General features: G+C 38.3%; 1 long non-coding RNA gene across 3 annotated transcripts in view; it reads right to left on the reverse strand.

The window, feature by feature from the left end:
* LOC131512429 (uncharacterized) overlaps positions 1-14092 on the reverse strand; it is a 34033-nt gene extending 19941 nt beyond the window's left edge. Inside the window, exons 1-3 of one of the 3 annotated variants that reach the window (XR_009262133.1) lie at positions 13988-14092; positions 7867-7987; positions 470-551 (exon numbers count right to left, since the gene is read on the reverse strand). This is a non-coding gene — a long non-coding RNA (uncharacterized LOC131512429). Of the gene's footprint in view, positions 1-469; positions 552-1179; positions 1297-7866; positions 7988-13987 lie in introns of those variants that run through there. The other 2 variants (XR_009262146.1, XR_009262143.1) reach the window with 2 other exon arrangements.
* Positions 14093-14297: the final 205 nt, after the last annotated feature.

Below are 14297 nucleotides of genomic sequence, written 5' to 3' on the forward strand. Positions count from 1 at the left end.
TAGCAGGCATTCTATTCCTTTTAGCTCATGGGTATTTTTGTTTGTTTGTTTGTTTAGTTCGACGAGAAAACACATTTATTCAGGTGCTCAAGTTGCAAAGTGAAATGTGGCTCCACGCAATGAAATCATGTGCAATGAAATTCAAACTGAAAGCTATAAACCTCCACATATTTAAGCTGAGCAAGCCAACTTCTCAGAGATTTTCAAAGGCAAAGTGAAATGCACATTGCAAATGCCAGGCTATACATATCTTGAGCAACATAATACATGTTTGACTAATCTTACCATGAGTGCAGGTTAAATTGAAGCCCCCTCCAAAGTAGATCTCTGGGTACCAAGCCTTACTGAGCAGATATCTGAGGCAGTTTTCACTTTCACTGACCACTTTCTGCAGTTTTATGGGCTTCCCATAAAATGGGGTGGGAGCAGTAAAACAGTGAGTAGTAGGTCACCCTGTGTTCATACTCACACTTGGGCACAGATCTTCATTTATCCTATCATTCTCCAATGAAGACAACCAGGACTCTTCAGAACAATGGCTGATTCTAGGACTAATACAAAAAATATACAAGATGAGCCTGGAGGTTCTTGTAGTAGAAGTAAGGAAATTCTTAAAAAAAGAACAGTAACAACAACAACAAAACTTAAAAGCCACAATCATGGGAGTATGTCAACAGGCATAGGAGCCAACTGAAAGAACTCTGTATGGCCAAAGCTCAAAATATTTAAGCAACAAAATAAACAAAATAATGTTGAGTTATAACTCTAAGTATAAAATAAATATCCATGAGTCCATATTAATGTGAATAAACTATTGAATAAATAAGTAAATGAGTAAGAAGAGACAAAGCACCTATGCAGAACAATTTCAAATAATCTACGTAGATGCTCCTCCCTCAAGGAGATGGAGTACAACTTTCCACTCCTTAAGTCTGTGCTGCTTATACTGTCTTCCTTCCAAAGAGTATGGGAAAGGTAAAAAGATTAACTTTACAGCAGAGAAGCCAGACAAACACACATTTCCCCAGCCATGTGGTCAAGGTCCACATCAACAGTGATAAGTATGTGGTGAGAATGGCACTTTTCCTCTGTGGTCTTCCTCCTCACAATTTATAATCCCAGTGTAATCAGGAGAAACACACCAAGCCAATCCCAACTGAAAGACATTTCACAAAATACCTGACAAATACTCCTCAAAACTTTCAAAGTCATCAGCAAGGAGAGTCTGAGAAGCTATCGTGAACAAGAAAGGACCAAGGGAGACATGGCAATGAAATGTCCTGTGATATCCTCGATGGGATTCTGGAACAGAAAGAGGACATCAGGGCAAAACTTGGGAACTCTGAATGAGGTATGGACTTCAATCAGTGAAAAGATAGATAGATAGATAGATAGATAGATAGATAGATAGATATGCATAATATTAGGGGATATATACATTAGGAATATATTTTTCTGTATATCAAAACCTATTAAAAAACTGAGTACTTATCTTCAAAAATTCTGCTGGTTCCAAATAAAGTTCTTAAAACATAGATATAAAGCTACTTTTCTTATTCAACAGTTACTTCCTTTATCTATTATCTTGTTTACCAAACACCTAAAAGATACTTTCTTGCCTGTTCCAATAAGTCTTTCTCTCTCGCTATCTATCATACCATTGCATTTCATAGAAAGAATGTGATTCTTTTTTTTATTGAACTGCAACTTTTCTTTCCTTCGCTTTGCTGTGAAATGTGAAACCCACAGAGTTTGTTCTAGTATTGATGTGATCCCATTTGTAAATTTGACAGGAGTACAGATTTGCAACATCTTCATTTATCTCTTTCAACATTAAATCTCAGGTGCTTCTCAAAGTCATTTACCAAGACTCCTCCACTTCAGCTCCTGATTGATTTTCTAGTTTGTTCCCTCCACCAGTAGTATAGAATCTCTCCTGGCTCTTCTTAAATACTACGGAGAGCTGAGGTCCTCTATTTCTTCAATTTCCATGAACAGAAAGGTCTATTCTCAATAATAAACAGGACTGTTATAGTTAAGGATTTTCCCTGCTAGGAAAAACCATTGATAAAACTGTCTTTTGGTGAGAATGGAAGAAAAGGGAAACTGGCATTTTTCTTTTCTTAGTCACTAAATCCTTGATAGTTAGCATTTTTTTTTTTTTTTTAAATCTTCTTGAGACTAGCTTAAGAGTCTCCTCTATTATTTGGTAACTTTGGAGAAGAGTGACCATTAAGTTCATATTACAAATTATCAATACAAAGCTACATTTCCGGAATTTCCCCCAGACTTCCACAAGGAGAAAATGTTCACACGTCTGGTATATAAGCACACATGACAGTGAGCAAGTGTATGTGTTAATAAGCACTGGCAAGGATTTGCACAGTAGGAACTGAGCAGAAAGTCAAGTCCTGTTGTCCCTTCCATTCTTCCAACAAGTCTGAGATAGCACTGCCTGTTGGAATCTTCACCATTAGAACTTCTCCTAGTTTAAATGCTTTTTTTAGCCTTGAATCCCTGTTCCTCCTGGGCTCCTAGAGCCTTTCTAATATCAAAATTCTCTTTGTATGTCATTCATTTATTCAAACTATAACATATTTATGATGCTCAGGCTAAAACACCAAGAATGCTGACACTTATTTCGAGCCAAATGAAAGCTCTAATTAATAGGGAAATATATCCTTAGTTATATTTGTTCAGTAGACAAAATTCTCATAAAATCTGGAGTCAAGGGAAGAAAATTATAAGACAGACTGTTAGCGGTAGAAAGACAGGGAAACACTGGGTTATAGTCCTTAAAGATGGAGTTTGGTCTTGAAAAAGCCCCTAAAATTGTATAGAATTGGGGGAACTGAAGGAGAGCCCTTCATGTCTCCTCCAAGCTTCTCCTGTGAGAATTTAAGAGACTGATGAGGGACTACCTCTAGCAAGGGCAGAGGGAGGACGTGATCCAGAATATATACTTGTCTAACTGAAGCCCAACTGTCTGGAAAGCCAGTATGACAATCCATGCAATCAGAGGGAAGGAAACCAAGAGGGATGACACAGTAGGGGGCCAGGGTGAGGGCACCATGAGGACACAGTCAGGAAAGTGGGGCTCCTGGCTCAAACAGCTGGTACAGGAGGGTTGGAAGAAAATAGGGGGAATGGTAAGGAGCTGTGTGACAAACTGGGAGGAACAGTGAAAACAGCTTTTCCATACAGACGTAAAATCGCTCATAAACATATTTAAATCTTCACAAGCTTGGCAAAGCTTCTGTTTTGTTCTAAAATGTTAGTGGTTTCATACAAACAGATCTTGGGAAGAGCTATGGAATCATGCGTTTACCAAAAATACCCTACCAAGGTCGTAAGGTTGGAAAAAGAATGAAATCTAGAATTATTATAAAACCCCTCAATGGAGAAGTTGAAAATCTTAGAATATAAGTGTGTTGAGGCTTTATACAGCTTTTCAAACACTACCTGAATGCCAGCTGTTCCTCTTACTCTAATTTTTATTAAATTGATGTCACTTACATACACATTTGTTTATAAATTCATTTAATTCATAATAGTCCGTAGAAAAAATAGTTGCTTAATGCTTACTCCCCAAGAAAGAACCTCTCATGCACTTTCTCCTTCCCAGAATGACTTCCTTATCCCTCTTTTCCACCCATTGACATTGTATTCATCTTTAGGTCCAATGTGAATCCCATATGGGGAAGTACAATCAACAGAAGAATGGTAGCTTCAACTGCAAATTTCCCTTCTTCCTAGACAGTCCCATAAAATTGTGTGTAATATTGGGGCGCCTGGGTGGCGCAGTCGGTTAAGTGTCCGACTTCAGCCAGGTCACGATCTCGCGGTCCGTGAGTTCGAGCCCCGCGTCAGGCTCTGGGCTGATGGCTCGGAGCCTGGAGCCTGTTTTCGATTCTGTGTCTCCCTCTCTCTCTGCCCCTCCCCCGTTCATGCTCTGTCTCTCTCTGTCCCAAAAATAAATAAAAAAACGTTGAAAAAAAATTAAAAAAAAAAATGTGTGTAATACTGACTCAAAATTTACAAATCAAATTGCGCACCAAATCACATGTGCACCAAACTGCCACAGCTTTTCTTAGATAGTCATACTATATCTTCCCCAAGTAAGACCCTGAGAAGTCCTAGAGTGAAACCATCACAGCTTTTTTCTTTTTTTTTTTTTTTTTTACCAACTTGGCTTTGGAACTCTAGAAGTACCAAACACTAGTGAATACCACACAAACACACTTGTCTACCCCAATATTTGTTTGTTTTTTTTAGTTGAGGTATAGTTAACACACAATGTCATGTTTGTTTCAGGAGTACAAAGTAGTGATTCTGTAACCCTAAACCTCAATGCTTTTTTTTAAATGTTTATTCTGAGAGAGAGGGAGAAGAGAGGGCCTGGGCAGGGAAGAAGCAGAGAGAGAGAATGAATCCTAAGCAGGCCCCACAGTGCCCGTTTAGACCCCGATGCAGGGCTCAGACTTATGAACGGTGGGATCATGACCTGAGCCAAAAACAAGAGTTGGAGGCTCAACCAACTGAGCCACCCAAGAGCCCTATACCTCAATGTTTATTAACTTGACCTTGGAACTTTGACTACTATATATAAAGATTTATGTATTATTCATTTATTCCTTTATAGATAACAATTATAACATATAAGTTTACATACATTATAAACCCTAACTCTCAAGCCATACTGAAAGTCATTAATGCAAAGGCCCTCTCCAAGCCTGAGGTCAGCGACCCGGTCTCACTCAGTCCTGTCATATTTAGTAGCTAGCAAATGTTAGGCACACAGTAGGAATTCAGTGGGATGAATGTAGTAAAAGGAGAGCAACATAAAAAATAACTAGCACTTATTGAGGGACTGTTTTATGTCAAGCACTTAGCTGGAAGTGTCACATTTAATTCCTACAAGTCAATAAAATAAACATTGCTATCTGTATTTTATACAAGGGAAAACAGACTCAATGGTTAAGTAATTTTTCCAAAGCTCATACAACTAATGACTATTTGGGTCAGGATATTTCTGTTTTAAAATATTGGAGCTCTAGAATATTTCATTAGAAAAATATTTCTGTTGCTTTGAAAACCCAAGTCTACATAGGAAACATTCTAGTAAAGAAGAAAATACACTGAAATATTACTAAACTGGTTTCTGATGACAAAAGCATTTTTTTAACTTTAATTAAAAATTAAAGTCACCATCTAATAAAATAGTCTACACAGCCTTTCCAAGAATTCTGAAAAATAAATCTCCATCTGACATTCATTCTTTTAAAATTGCTTTAGGGTTTGAAATAAATGTATTATATTTATCGAATATATATATCATCTGAAAGTAAAACGTAAAATGAAAACAAGACTTTTTTGTTTAGTGTGTGATGTTTACCAGCTGCTCCAGGGCTTAAGAAAAGCATTTAATTGAATGTCTAAAAATATAAATTTTTAACGCTTCAAGTCCAGTTTTATAGTCATGGAGACCAAGGTATACTTTCTTACTTTAAATTTAAAATTGCCCCCCAGTGGAAGAAAACAAGCTTTAACTTTGCAAGTTTCAAAAAAAAAAAAAAAAAAAACTTTGTAAGTTTCATCTAAAGATGTCATTACAGTAAACAAAAATGGTACTTCATTTTATGGCTAAGAGCATATCTTAAAAGAACTAATGAACAAAAATATGGCCATATTTTTAGGGATGTGTAAGGGCTAGCACCAGCTGCTATTTAACCAGAACAATAAATATGTGAATGTCTATGAGATACCAGGGGGTATCTACAGACACTTGGTGGAAATGCCAGGCACTGTACTGGGCACTTGGTGATAAAACAGCATTCTTGAAAAAGATTTACTCTCCAGGCAAGGCTAGGAACAAGTTATAAATAACTTGGCATGATCTCTAAAAATAACATACAACAGGAAGATGTGCTATATAAGGAAAGGTGGTATGTGGAGGTGTTTACAAAAATAAGCTCCAGAAGAAGAGTTCTCCAGGCTAAGGACCTCAGCCAGAAGTAAGATTGTCATATTCAAGGGCAGAAATAAGGCCTGTGGGGCCAGAATGGGGTGAATGAACCAGTAATATGAGGTCAGATAGCAGCAGGGATGAGGAAACCATATGGATCTACTCTCAGAGTAATGGGAAATCACGGAGGGCTCAAAGTAGGGGAATGAAACACTGTGATTTCGCTGTTCACTGTGGGGGGCATGGAGGTGGGCAGGTAGGTTGCATCATGGCTTAGGATGATCTGTTTGGAGGGCAGAATTGAGAAGACAGAGAGAAGTGGATGAGCCAGAGGGTACACTTTGGAAATGGGGGGGAGGGAGAAGACTTGCTGGTGGACTAGAAAGCAAGGGGTAAGGGAAAGAGAGAAGCAGAAGGGATTCCTATGTTTTTGACTGGAACAGCCCAAGGCAACAACAGTCCATGTCCTGCAATGGGAACTACTTCCTAAATATGTTTGACCACAGAATCCTCTTCTGCTCTGCTTCTTAACAAGTTATGACACCAGTGTCTGTGAAGCACCAGAGGACAACACAGTTACGGGTCTAAATAGGCATCACTTCATCCTCTCCTTGGAGTCTTAACATATGTCTATTCTCTGTGGAAAAGTGCAGTGCAAAATGTCATGTTGCCTGGATTTTAATTTTCCTTGTGACAGGCTCTATCAATAGGTACAGGGAATTTAAAGGAGTAATTGATCAAACGTAAACAAGTCTCAAATCTGACAATATTTTAATGTGACTATATTCACTGGGACTACAATCCCAAATCTTACTGGCTAATGAACCCATTACTAAATAATAATGACTGCCATTTTTGTTTGTTTTTTCTTTTTGTATTTGAACACATTTTATTGAACTATATAAATAAAATATGAAGTCTTTTGAATGAATTATATTCTCAGTGTGACTATGCCAATAATTTTTTATTAAGGTACAATTGGCATGTAATATTAGTTGCAGGCGTTCAACATAATGATTCAATATTTGTATGTAGTGTTAAATGATCACCACAATAATGTGGGTTAACATTCATCACCATACAAAGTCACAAAAAATATTTTTTCTTGTGATGAAGACCTTTAAGTTGTACTCTCTTAGCAACTTTCAAATATGCAGCGGCATTATTAACTATAGTCACCATGCTTTAAACTATATTCCTATGACCTCTTTACTTTTTAACTGGAAGTTTGTACCTTTTAACCCCCTCCACCCATTTCACACAACCCCTACCCTTGCCCCTCCACCAATTTGTTCACTGTATCTATGAACTTGGTTTTGAGTTTTGTTGTTCTAGATTCCCCATGTAAGTGGGATCATACGGTATTTGTGTTTCTCTGACTTCGTTCAGCTAGCATTATGCCTGCAAGATCCATCTATGTGGTCTCAAATTTCAAGATTTCATTCTTTTGTACAGCTAAATAATATTCCATTTTATGTATATAAAATTTTTCTTTATTCACTTAGCATTATGCCTGCAAGATCCATCTATGTGGTCTCAAATCTCAAGATTTCATTCTTTTGTACAGCTAAATAATATTCCATTTTATGTATATAAAATTTTTCTTTATTCACTTATCCATTGATGAACACCTTAGCTTGTTTCCAAGGCTTGGATACTGTAATAATTCTACAATTAACATGGGGGTGCCTATTGTCTTTGTGAATTGGTGTTGTTTTCTTACACAGAAATGAAATTGCTGGATCATATGGTAATTCTATTTTTAATTTTTTAAGGAATCCCCATACTGTTCTCCATACCAGCCAGACCAACAGTGCACAACGGTTCCCATTTCTTCACACCATCCACAGCATTATCTCTGTATTTTTTATTATAACCATCCTAACAAGGTGATATCTCACTGTGGTTTCAATTTGCAGTTCCCTGATGATCAGTGATGGTGAGCATCTCTTCATGTACTGTTGGCCATCTCTATGTCTTCTGTGGAAATATATCTCTTCACAACTTTTGTTGGATTTTGTGCTATTGAGAAATATGAATTATTTATATATTTTGGATATTAACTCCTTGTCAGATGTATAACTTGCAAATATTTTTTTCCACTCAGTAGGCTGCCTTTTCATTTTGTTGATGATACAACTACCATTTATGTTACATGTGCCATGCTAAGGGTTTCACGTAGATCAGAGCTTTTAATCAACATTTCAGTCCTGGGAAGTAGGTAGAATTACTTTAATTTTATAGAAGAGGAAGCAGCCAGAAATCACACAAGCAGGAAGGGAGAAGTATCTATCTGTGTTTAATCCTGTGACTGTTTTTCCCAAAAATTTGGCTACCAGAGCTCCAGAGTTCCAAGTAGACTTCACCATTGAACAAAAAGCAAAGATAGGTAAGAAAAAAAAATGACAATTTTATCTAGTCCATGGAGAGTTAAAAATTAATTGTTTCAAATTTCTTTTTCCTCTACATTTATCCTAATTGCCAAAAATAATGAAAACATCTAAAGACGCTGGGAAAATCCACCAAGTAGGCGAGAATTCTTTTTTGTTTCAAGTTGTAAGTTCTCTGGCCTGGATTGATTTTATTTAAAGCTTACCAAAAGAGTGTGAAACACTTAAAGAAAACACTATTGAAAGAGGAGGCAGAATGAGAGAAAGAACTGCCTGAGACAGTGTCCAGAGGTCACAAAGCCAAAGAAAAATCCAGAACTTGATATAAATACGAACTGGCATGTTTTAGGAAAGAACAGTCCCCAGAAAAGACCAAAGCAGACCATTCTTTTATTTAGTTAGTTTTTACTTGAATTCCAGTTAGTCAACATACACTATAACATTAGTTTCAGGTGTACAATTTAGTGATTCAACACTTACATACATCACACGGAGCTCATCACAACAAGTGACCTCCTTAATCCCCTTCACCTATTTAACCCAACCCCCCCATCCACCTCACCTTTGATTATGTGCTTTAATTCCACCTATGACTGATATCATATGATATTTGTCTTCCTCTGACTTATTTCGCTGAAGCATAACGCTCTCTAGCTCCATCCACATCATTGCAAATGGCAAGATTTCATTCTTCTTTATGGCTGAGTAATACTCTTTTACATAGCTGTGCTCTCTCAGGTCACCTAGCATGGTAAACAGTGAACAAACATACTCTTCCACCTGAAATTCATCTTCTGTTTATTATGGTTCTCAGCCATCCTCTCCACTCTAGACGATCTTAGATATTGATCATTTCAGTACGTTTGTCTACCAACTGTGTTTGCAGCATAGGAGAGATTATTATTATCCCCGAATTACTGAGGACCCAGAACTTCCTCACAGGTGGGGGAATTCTGTGTCAACAACAAATGGGAACAAAATCTACCACAAATCCAAATTAAAAGTTAATCAGCATCTATTGTAGCTTCAACCATATCTTCAGGATAAGGAGGAAATAAAAGGCATAAAAAGAACACCAGCTTTTGTTTCTTTATTGTTCTATAAGGTATTTTGTATTGTTTTGTTTTGTTTTTGAGGTTTTGTTTTAGCAACTAAAGCAACTGACACTGAAGATAGGTAAAAATTACCAAGTTTGTTTTTTTAATTTTTAAAAATCCTTAACTTTGGATATCTTTGTGAACCAAATTGCTAGAAAGCCTGTCCTAATATTTTTGAGGTAATGTTTGTTAGATTATTTCAAATAAACTGATACTTATTCACTAATTACTCTGTGCCAAGCATTGAGAGATACAATGATGTCATCGTATATATAATGAGGATATATAATGATGTCAGACTCTCTTTTTGCCTCTCTGGCTCTCACTCTCTCTCTCTGTGCATATGTGTGTGTGTATTTGTGGGTGTGCATTCATAAAATCCTGCCTAAACTTCCACTATGTCGGATTCATTCTCTAAAGTTACTCTGAAATCTAGTCTTTGTCTCCCAGGTACTCAAGACACTTACTTAACATGATCTAATTTGCACACTTAATAAAATGTTCTCCAGTCTGCCTTCCAAATCAAAGTATGAAATGGGACTGGGACAGTGTGACCTTATGCAGTGTCACATGACACATGCAGGCATTCGAATCATAGCTACAGGGCTCTAATTTCCAACAAATAGTTGTTGAAATTCATATTGTACCTATTCACAGGGAAACTCAACAGAAACCTTGTAATGTTGACCCATATCCCCCTGAGCATCTACTGAGACAAATCTACTGATTTGTCCCCTAAGAAGTGACAGAGAGTGGGTCAGAAGCTTAGCTGGCACCTGGTCAGCTAACTTGAAGGGATCTACACAAGAGACTTGCACTGAGAGGGATAAAGGAGCCAAGATAAGAAAAACAGAGCAAGCACACATTTACACCTATGAGCACTTAACGAAGTACAGGCTTTTTGTGAGGACACAGATATGTGGCCCATGGAGGTTAGACAACTATCTGCCTTCTGAGCCTTTAAAAATTTTTAATTTTTATTTATTTTTGAGAGAGCCCAAGTGGGGCTTAAGAGAAAGAGGGAGACAGAGGATCCAAAGCAGGCTCTGTATTGAGAGCAGCAAGCCCAGTGTGGGGCTTGAACTCATGAACTATGAGATCATGCTCTGAGCTAAGTCAAAAGCTCAACAGATTGAGCCACCCAGGTGTTCCTGCCTTCTGAGCCTTTTATACCGCGAGCCTTTAACACCTGCTTTGAGTATGTACTGTACAGATATGCAAATTAGTACTTGTCTACTAACCAAGGGTATTAATGAAATCACTCCTTCTGAAAATCTTAATTTAAATTAAAATTAAACCTACAGCCTCACAGGTCTCTAATGTATTCCTCTAAGCTATGGATGTGGTTTTCTATCATATGGTAACCCAGGGTCTTGGTATAGCCTGGGGAAGCATCTGTTGGTCTAAAGTGTTTTTGTTTCATTTGTTTTGTGCTTTTTTTCATAAACCTAAAATGATCAGGTGTATGCCCTGGCTTTTAGCAAAAAGTTCTAGGATTATATTTAAAAATTACTCAAAATTAAAGAAGGCATTAGAAATCCTACACTGAATGCCTAGTAGGGATAAAATGTAGCCAAATATACTAATGGAATAAATGTTTGTGATGACACTAAAGGCATTAAGGAAAAAAGGACAGCTCTCTGTAATGTGAGCAAGTGACATTTTTATCAAAATTATCCGTAACTTTGTCCGGACATCCACTGTTAAATGAGTGTTTGCTCTACCCTGAGCACAAGCTTTGTGATTGTGCACGTAGTTTCCTCTGCTTTTCCCAATAAAATTGTGAAGGAAATACTACTCTCCCAACTCATAGAAGAGAAAAAATAAAGCTTAGTGGAGGTAAGCAGATCACCCACAGTGATGATACAACTTAAGTAACAGAGCAGAGACAACTGTCCATCTTATTCCCAAATATGCAACAATCACAAAAAAAAACACCAGCATGTGATCAAGCTGCCTTAAGTGTGAGGTTGAGTACGCCTGGTCTAAAATAAATAAATAAATAAATAAATAAATAAATAAATAAATAAATAAAATTAAAAAAAAAAAAAAAAAAGCAAAGCACCTAACTCCTTTCCAGAGATACCCTTGGAATATGTCCCGAGAGGCAAATTTCAAGCCAAAGGTGAAACCACAGCAATAGCCAACGTGGTCCTTGACTGACCACTTTGGCCCCAGTGGATGTTTATTCCCGGAATTTCACTTTGGCATTATTAACTTAGCTGGTGTGCTAATAAGCTGACACTTGGAAATACCAATTGTGTTTATTGCTGGAACGTGCTATGATGTTGAGGCTATGGGTCACTATTTCACATGGTTCTCTGGTATGACACAGAGCAAAAACTTTTCCCAGGTTTTGAAACCAGGAAAAACACATACCTTTCTTGAAGAACAGATATGTTTCTGGGGCTCTCATGTGCCTGGGGACTGATCACATTGCCCTGTTTGCTCTGAGAGCCAGGAAGTTGAAGACCAGCTGACAACAATGTTAGGTATTGCCTCATGTACTAACAATTTTCCAGGTGTAATTTTATCACCCTGACATTTTTACCCCCCCTTTCCTCATAACTTTACATTGGTTTTCCTATGGTATTATACTGCAGATGTTTACATACTGATTTTCAAACCCTACTTGGGATAGAGACACTCACACATTTCTCTATTTCTGAGTGTGACAGGATCTCTATATTTGTACCTGGAACAGATAAATGACCCCCATTAGACTGGGACCTCTTCAAGGAGAGGAAAGATGTCTTAATCACCTCGGTCTCTTCAGTACAAGCCCTCCACTAGGCATATTGTCAGCACTTACGAAACACATACTGAATTGAATTTTGAAGTATCCCCAGGGAACCTTCAGGAAGGTCTGAAAAATGATTTAGAGCTTTGAATGACTGTCTCAGCACTTCGGCCCCCATTAGATGAGGGATCTCTTTGTTTACACTCTGGTTCTTGGTATAAGTGAAAAGAGAGAAGATTCTGCTACACTAGAGTCCATGTCTGAAAGTGCCAGTGCGCCTAATGGAGTGCTCATGACACAATACTCTTAACACAGCGCCTCTAACACACCACCCCTCTGAGAGGTAATATCCTTCTAAGTGCCCCCACGTACCCCGGGGGACTTAATAAATGTTTCCTGAATTAATGTTGACAAATGGGCATCTCCTTATTTCTTATATATAAAAGTAAGAAATGGTTCCTCTGGTGCCTTCTTTTGACTCTCCTTAATAATATAAGTGGAGTGGGGGCGCCTGGGTGGCGCAGTCGGTTAAGCGTCCGACTTCAGCCAGGTCACGATCTCGCGGTCCGTGAGTTCGAGCCCCGCGTCAGGCTCTGGGCCGATGGCTCGGAGCCTGGAGCCTGTTTCCGATTCTGTGTCTCCCTCTCTCTCTGCCCCTCCCCCGTTCATGCTCTGTCTCTCTCTGTCCCAAAAATAAATAAAAAATGTTGAAAAAAAAAAAAATTTAATAATATAAGTGGAGTGAATGGAGCACCGCATGGGGCTACAAACTAAGATGCTGGACTCAGACATATGTGTTCAAATCCCGATATGCCACTAACCAGCTTTGCAACCTTACCTCTCCTAAATAAGCAAGTTATCTGACACATTTGCCCATGTCTAAATGGTGAACAATCATGGGGTACCTGGGTGGCTCAGATGGTTGAGCATCTGAGTCTTGATCTCAGCTTAGGGTGTGCTCTTGTGGTTCCTGGGATCAAGCCCTGCATCAGGTTCAGTACTGGCCACATGGAGCCTGCTTGGGATTCTCTCTCTTTCTCTGCCCCTCCCATACTTGTAGTGTCTGTCTGTCTGTCTGTCTCTCTCAAAATAAAAAAATAAACTTAAAAAAAATTAATAAATGATGAGAAATCTTAATATTTACCCATGAGATTACTACAAGGATCTGATACAGTGAGTTCTGTGCACTCAGACCAACACCATGCACATCGTGAGTACTCAGTAAATGGGAGGTTGCCTTACCTGTTTTCTTATATTCATTCCAAAGTCAAACAGAAAATATCTACCCTTAGGGAAGTGATCTCTGGCTAGCACACTTGTAACCAAAACACCCTCAATTTCAACCCCTAACAGCATCTCAAATTTGCTCAGTCCACTCTCTTTCCCCAAATCTAGGGTCAAATAGGCATGCACCCTCCTTCTTGCTCTAGAGAGATGCTGTGGGGAGGGACAGGAGGGGAGCAGCACTCATTAATAGATAGCTTCAAAATCCTCTTAACATACTAGGAATAGCTGGAAAATGACAGAGCTTCTTGACTATGTCAAAGAGATATTGAGAAATGGGATTTGAATTTAAAGCAAGCATCATTAACAAGAATGAAATATTTGGGAAGCTCATGGCTGATTTCTTAGGATTAGATTTAGAAAAACAAACACTCTTCTAAGTGAAGCATGGACTGAATTTATGAGCTAGAGATAATTCTTTGCTGTGAAAGATAAATCTCTTCAAAGTGATGACAATATAAAAGTATGTTTGCATTTAATTTAGTGTTTATGAAAAACATTGTATGCTTACCTACGTAGAACTCAAGCTCACAGGCGTACGAGTCAGTGATTAGTATAATCTCCTGCTGAAGCCTTGTCCTCGAGCCACCACAAGTCCATCTGGCTCCTCTGTATGCTCCATCTGTATGCAGGGAAAAGAGAATGACATTAGCATCATGTCTACACAAAGAACAACTTTGCTTTTAGAGACAGGATGAGGGAGCCACTGAATGCACAATTACCCAAAAGGTTGAGCCTCCTGAGTAAAGGAATGTACATCCCTGGGAACTGACCTCAAGGTCATGAGTACCATTGTTGTGGGGGGTGGTGTTGTGCAGCTA

This window comes from Neofelis nebulosa, chromosome 1 (assembly GCF_028018385.1).
Source record: "Neofelis nebulosa isolate mNeoNeb1 chromosome 1, mNeoNeb1.pri, whole genome shotgun sequence".
NCBI lineage: Eukaryota > Metazoa > Chordata > Mammalia > Carnivora > Felidae > Neofelis > Neofelis nebulosa.